At 40.8% G+C, this 7405-nt stretch overlaps 2 non-coding genes across 2 annotated transcripts; both read right to left on the bottom strand.

Moving 5' to 3' along the window:
* Window positions 1-6000: 6000 nt before the first annotated feature.
* On the bottom strand, window positions 6001-6072 carry trnam-cau (transfer RNA methionine (anticodon CAU)). The gene has a single exon. It is a non-coding gene; the product is annotated as a tRNA-Met (tRNA).
* A 948-nt stretch (window positions 6073-7020) lies between these two features.
* On the bottom strand, window positions 7021-7092 carry trnam-cau (transfer RNA methionine (anticodon CAU)). The gene has a single exon. It is a non-coding gene; the product is annotated as a tRNA-Met (tRNA).
* Window positions 7093-7405: the final 313 nt, after the last annotated feature.

The following is a 7405-nucleotide window of genomic DNA, read 5'->3' as shown; positions in this document are numbered from 1 at the left end:
GATAAGTCGCTCGTAAAACACAGGAGTATGGATGCTAAGAACACCATATGTGGTAAATTGTACAGCTAATATAACACAACACATTGGTTGTATTTCCTTTAACTGGTGTTGCTGCGGGGGGAGGGGGGGGGGGGGGTGAGACGCACAGGCTGCAGTGGAGACGCTGCGCACAGCTGATCGACAGCTGGAACACAAACCACCAAATACAAAAACATAATTCAGATCCAGTCGTCATGACTCCACTCCGGAGGGATTCCCCGTTCACTTCTTACAGTTTCTCATCAAGGGGGGGTGTCTCCTGTCCCCGGTACAAACACACTGCCTGAGGAAGGCTATGTGTATTTATTTTGTCATTAACCTTTTTCGGTCCACTTATTTATTTATTTTGGTGACGATCCGACCTCCATGCTGCTACTCTGGTTCAAACTGCATCCACCAAACAATGTGATTTATCTCGACCTCCCCAAAATAACCAAAATCTGACACGGTGTGTGAGATGTCTTTTTTAGCTGTTCTGTCGTCATTTCCTGCGATCTTCTTCATGCAGTCAGTCAGAATGAATGAATAAATGGGCGTTTCTTTGACTATTTATAGGCAAATATGGGCGTTACGTGAAGCCCGCAAAAGCTGCACCGCATTTTGAGTCGATTGTGATTTATAAAAGGGAAACCGGCGTAGGAAGTGCTGTACGCACTTTCCTCGCCCGTACGCAATGTTTGGTGAATCGGAAAATGTCGGAAAATGTCTGTACCTATTTTTTGGATTTCTACCACGTAAGCAACCTTCCCACGTGAATCCTACGCACAGCGTTATAAATGAGGCCCCAGATGTCCCGCTTTGTGCGGTATTGCACAGCATTTTCACGACTTGTACGTACATTGAGACGATGTCCTCCATATTTAATTTAGATTGGCTAAAACGCTTTTCTAAAATCTGATGACATGAATCAGATGCGGAGAAAGGCCAGCTCAGTTCGCTGACGGCCCGCCCTTTATTATTATATGTTTTAAATGGCATCATGTAAGTTGCGCTGACAGGCGACAGAGGTTCACAGTGAGACCATTGTCTCTCTAATGCCCCTTTCACACCAGCGCCTTTTCAGCTCCGGCTCGGAGCTAGAGCCTGAAAAGCGCCGGGTTTTCCTGTTCACACCGCAGCGGCGCCGGCTCTTAGCTCCGGAATCTGCTTCATTTCCAGCTCCAAAAAATTGTCGGTCCAGAGGCAAGAGCTTTGGAGCTAAGAGTCGCTTACGTCTCTCTTACGTCGAGGCGTGCAGGAAACTAAACCCACCTCCCCTGAACATGGGTCGACTGTTATGCCTGTCTACAAGCAGTAGTGCCTATGAACACACTTTATAAAGTCAGGCAACACTAACCAGGCTTCGTGTGATTCTGTTTATTTGTACCTTACTTTGACCATCCGTTCACTGTTATCGATCATTGTGGAGAGAGGCAGACGTGTTGTTTTGTATTATTGCAGCTATCGGATGCAAGTAGTCAGTTTAGCTTCGGTTGCTATGCCAACATCACCCGTTTTATACCAGAGAAACTTTCATAACAGCGTTGTGATACCAAACAGTGTCAATTCAGACTGACACACATTCACTTAGGCTAAGGGGAACTGGGGATATGCATCAGCTGCTTGTGTGAGTCGGACAGTGAATACTTTAGAGCGGCCGCTGCAATGTGAGCTAACCGGGAGCTAACGGGAGAATAAACTCCCGTGGAAGAGCAGCCAATACTGCAGCGGTCGGTAAATGCTGCAGAAACACATTAATAAACAATGAACCACGGCACTCTGGAGCAAAGTATAAGGTTGGAGAAGTCGTTATTCAATTTATTCTGGCTTCGTGTGATTAAAAGCAACACGATCATCGACCCAACGCAGTTGTTGTTGTTATTGTTGTGAGCTGCCGTTGGGGAGCAAATCAGCGATGTAAACGGTGACGTCATGACGCAGCAGGGGCAGCTCTGGGGCAGCTCTGGGGCGCCAGTGGGCGGTGTGAACAGAGCGGGAGCTGAAAAGGGAAACCGGAGCTGAACCAGAAAAGCTCCCGCTCGGAGCTAGAAACTGAAAAGCGCTGGTGTGAAAGCCGCATGAGTGTGTGTGACCCAACTCAATAACACACATCATATGGAATGCCATGTGATCTTTAATGATTATCAGAAATATGCTGTATTAAACATTCTGCTATAACACTGAATGAAATTGATACTGTTTGACTTTGTATTAGTTAGCCTACTACTTACAATACATTGAAGTAATTTACTTCTAATTTACTTTTTGAGAAATCCTCTGTCAAAGTCCCCTGCTGAGAACAAAATCAAGCCACTTCTGCTAAGTTTGATGAGGGAATTATTTTTTGTTGCCATTAGTTCTTCGTGATATTGATCCTGTTGGACTACTAGTGAAACTATCCCCACAAGTAGGCTACTATGAAGTAGGCTACTTACTGTGTACTTTTCCAGTAATCCTCTGTCAATGTCCCCTCCCGACTACAAGAATACATGTTTTTCTTTTAATAAGCGTTAAAAAACATTTCTTCCTGAGACTTATATTGTTGGACAGAGTATTTTAAGAGGATGGTAGACACGATATCAGCAATACTTCCAGTCAGTACTCCGGCAGCAGCATTTTTACACCTTGGAACTTCTTTAGAGTCTGGCCTGGATAGCTGGTCACAAATATCCTTCAGCACACTGACACACTATGTCACTCTGGTTGCCCTCTTATGATGCTGGTGTCTTTTAATATATAACTATTTCTCAGCCGCTAATTCGTTCCTCGCAGATTCTTCAGTCTCATCAGCCTCATGCTTCCATCAGTCCCAGTCAACACCTCCAGCACACGTCCAGTGTCTGACTCCATATGATATTGTCCTGATGCTGTAAGGGTGATGCCCCATGATCACACAATGTGTGCCAAGGACCTCATATTATGTCTGTCATTAATGTTACATCACCCATTATAACAGTTTTCTTTCCTTTTTTCTCTTCTCTTAACTGAATAGTCCTGTCTTTAAGTATAATACAATGTAAAGTCCTTTTTCTGCACCATTTTAAGGCTTCAAAACAGGCATTTCTATATGTGTTTGGAGAAATGAAACAATCAATGGCCCAGAATTGTACTTTATAAACTATGAATCTTGTGGTGCTTGAAAAAATACACACTGGCTAAGCCGGCCAGGATAAATGCCGTTTTTGGAGCCCTTTTATGCAATATTTATTAAAATGTCACTAGTTATTTAAACAAACCCCTATCTGAGGATAATACAAGCAACCATAAAACACCCTTTGAGAGCCATTGAAGCCCATGAAGAATGTATCCTTCCGCAAATCTTTTCAACTGCTGTATTAATAAAGCTGCCACGTGTTTTAAAATGTGTGCAGAACATTACAAATATTCCTCATTTGCAGTATTTTATTTTAAAAGTGTTCAGAAAGACTGAATCAAATATGCTATATCTATAGAATATCGATATTGTTCTTAACTTCAATCAAAGTCAATTTAAATAGCGACTTTCCAAGGGGTAAAAATGCTGCTGCCGGACTACTGACTGGAAGTATTGCTGATATCATGTCTACCATCCTCTTAAAATACTCTGTCCAACAATATCAGTCTCATGAAGAAATGTTTTTTTAACGCTGATTCAAAATAGCAGAGAAACATGCATTCTTGTTCTCAGGAGGGGACATTGACAGAGGATTAGTCAAAAAGTACACAGTACGTACTTCATAGTAGGCTACTTGTGGGAGTAGTTTCACTACTAGCCTACTGAGTCCAACAGGATCGATCTCACGAAGAACTAATGGCAGAAACAATTATAACAAACTCGAGAGACGGCTGAGTTGACCGCAGTGCAGAATCGCTGTAGGCTATAGTTTACATCTCCTAACAATGTTGTCCATTTTAGACATAGGCCCGCCTATTATATTTCCAGCCCGTAATAACATTCATTTTCTGGGCTCAATATGTGTCTTGGCTGTTTTCGTTGTGAAAACAAATGGACCGTCGATACACGGATTGACCGTCCTCATCTGCGCTCTTGTTTTGAAAGACAACTTCCGGTAGCAGAATATGAAAAAACGTTTGTTTCTGTTTTCTAGTGATTTTATTTTTAGTTTTGAGAAGTAGAAAATGAAAATCATCCCGTTTTTTAAATTTAGTAAATCCCTTTTTGACCATGATAAAGAAAAACGCCTTGTATTTCAATTTTGGTTTTTCAATTGTAAAACGAAAATCAAATATCCAGTCGTTTTTTGTTTTTGAATTTCCATTTGTGAAAAGAAAATCCAATGACCAAAACATACACTGACCGTACAGACTTTTTTTTATTAGGTTTTCTCGTTATCCGTCTTTTGATTCAGACAACACAAACGGGAAAACGGCTTTGGTTTTCCGTTTTAAATCAAAAACGAAAAAAGGCTGGTATTTTCGTTTTTTGGCATTTGGTTCAAACGAAAAATCAAACTAACAAAACGTACACGGACCCTCCGACAATTCACCACATCATCTGTGTTTTCAGAGCGTTAAAATGAATCCCGATGTTGTGTATGGTCAGGGCCGTATCCAGGATTTCCTAAATACAGGTCCAAACATGTTAGGGGGGTTCGGGGGATACCCCCGCGATTTTCATGATCTAGTTAGGTGCTTTTTAAGTCCTGTGGGGATAATATATTGATTTCAAACCATCTCAGTGGGCTGCAGTATAAATTATTTTTGAAAGTGTAATACATTAATCAGTTGACTGTTACTATTAATGATCTGGACATGCAGAAGGACCTGCACCCTCTCTTCCATCTTCATTACTCTCTCTGTCCTCTACTCTTTCTCTCTGTTCAATCTCTCCCTGTTGTTCACCTTTTGCTCCTCCTCACTTGTCGCTCCTGCCAGTGAATTAAAAGCAATTCAGCCATTTAGTTCATTTCACTTGTTTGTTTGCATTTTTTTTTTTAAATCTGTTTTGTTTGATTCTCAAAAGAGAACAAAGATGTAAGCAAATTGTGTTTTATTATGAAATCATAACTGCAATAGATGTATGTTGTTTTAAAATTATGCCTATTGTAAATGAAGACTATTGTTATAGATAAATAGATAGATAAATGGGGTTATTAAGCCTACATTCTTCTGTCCGACTGTACCTGCAGTTCCTCCCTGACTTCCATCACTTTCTCTTTCTCTCTGCCTGTCCTGTCTCTTCCTTTTCAAAGCTGAGCTTCGACTGACGTAGTCTTTTCATTACATCTGAGTCAGTGTAAAAAGAAAACAATACAATGTTATATCTCCAATGTTTTACTCAAATTGAAATGAAAAAAACCCATTAAAACGTTTGTTAAAATGTAATCCTTCTGACATTGGATGGATGTAATTAACTGTAGCTCTCTAGCTAGTTTATTCACGCAATTTAAACCAAAGTATAGCTGTATATACTATAGCTGCAATATCAGTTAGTGTGCATGTTGTCGGACGTCCACTGACTAACGTAGAGCGTTCACACAGGATCTGCTGGTCATAAGATGTCATGATGAACAGAAGCACAAGCAGCCCGCTGGACTCAGATCTCTAAATACCTCATCACTCCTCCGCCGCTCCGGTTCAAGTCCGGCCTGCGGTGGTTTGTTGATACATGTCGTCTTCTTCTGTTTGCTTAAATCGAGGCTACGTAGTTATGCAGCGCCCCTATCGTCAGTAAATGGAAGTACTACAAAGAACCCCGTTTAGTGCAATTATTTCACAAGTTTTGTTATATACACAGCTCGACAAATATTACCGAGGTCCGGACCTCGGTGACCTCAATGGTAGATACGGCCATGTGTATGGTTACACACTTTTAAGTCAAAACAAAACATCCCGTTAAAAACATGCTATGTTCATTTATCATCAGACAAATAAATACCAAAGTCACTTAAACCACGAACGAATTATGGTATTCCAGGAGTTAGACAAATGATAAAGTGGTTCTAAGTAAAGGAGGAGTCCGCTGTGCCGCATTAAAACACCTAGCAGAGGATGGTTTCGATCCATCGACCTCTGGGTTATGGGCCCAGCACGCTTCCGCTGCGCCACTCTGCTGTCTGGAGTGACGCCATGAGTTCATCAAGAAAATATAATCTGTTTGAATGCCTGATATATTATGCATTTCTTCATTCATTGTTCTAACAATGCACGTCTAAACCTTCTTATAATACATCCGTGGTCTAAAAGCCCATGTTATATTGAGTAACCTCAAATGTACAGATGTCCCCTAAACGCATCTCAAGCCCGTCGGACGCAGCCCCCGTCAGCCTACAGAGAGCTTGGTGCTCCCATGTATGGGACGGACACAGGTTATGAGAAGATTGAAATAATTCGTTTTTAATGTTAGTGTTGGAACTGCAAGGGGGATTGCCAGTATTGCCAGTGAAAGAGAGCCTGTTGAGAGAAGTTGAGGAAGTCAAGCAACATTTTGACTCAGCAATGTACATGTAGCCTGGAGAAGTAGCCTAGATCGTCTACTTTAGTAAAAGTCGAATATTTTTGTATACAAGTGAAAGTGCTGCAATCAAAATACATACTCCTCAGTTATAAGTACAAAAGTACAATATAATATAATCACAAGTACTCATTATACAGATCCGTCCATTTCAGAATTATATAGGCCTATGTCATGATTTACTCCGGGTGTAAGTGTAACTAAAGTCTTATTAAAGTGTTGTTTATATTTCACATTATTAATCAAAATCTGCAAAGTAACTTGAGTAAATGTACTTAGTAACTTTACACAACTGGCAAAGTAAAGATAATAGTCTATTATCTATCTACCTATAAATCAGACTGTGTTTTTAAGAATGCACATTGTTTGTCCCGATAAGTTAACCAGTGACGCCCTTAGATTGACTCTCTTTTGGTGAAATAATAAATGAACTTTAATGACTGAGCTGAAAGGAAAGGTAAAAAGAAATCATGCAGAGAAAAACATACTAGGTTCATTCATCATCAGCAAATCGTGATATTGTGACAACTGTGCCGCTTCAAAACACCTAGCAGAGGATGGTTTCGATCCATCGACCTCTGGGTTATGGGCCCAGCACGCTTCCGCTGCGCCACTCTGCTGCGTGCTAAGTTGTATGACTTCATTATAAAAAAAACTTAATTTGAATGTCCAATAATATTTAGTACTTAATTGATTGTTCTGTCGATGAATGTCGGACTAAACCGTATTATATTATTCATCCCAAATGTACAGATGTCCCCTTAACGCATCTCAAGCGTGGGACGCAGCTCCCCGCCTGCCAGAGAGCAACGTGCAGATGTGTTTTCCGACATAAGTTTTGAGAAGATTTTAATAAATTATTCATTGACTTTAGGCCACTGGGGCTTCTTACACCATAAACATGGGCAAGTCATACATTCCGGGTGATCATTA

Source organism: Pseudochaenichthys georgianus, chromosome 7 (genome assembly GCF_902827115.2).
Source record: "Pseudochaenichthys georgianus chromosome 7, fPseGeo1.2, whole genome shotgun sequence".
In the NCBI taxonomy this organism is placed as follows: Eukaryota; Metazoa; Chordata; class Actinopteri; order Perciformes; family Channichthyidae; genus Pseudochaenichthys; species Pseudochaenichthys georgianus.
This window is presented reverse-complemented; position numbering and strand designations above follow the sequence as displayed.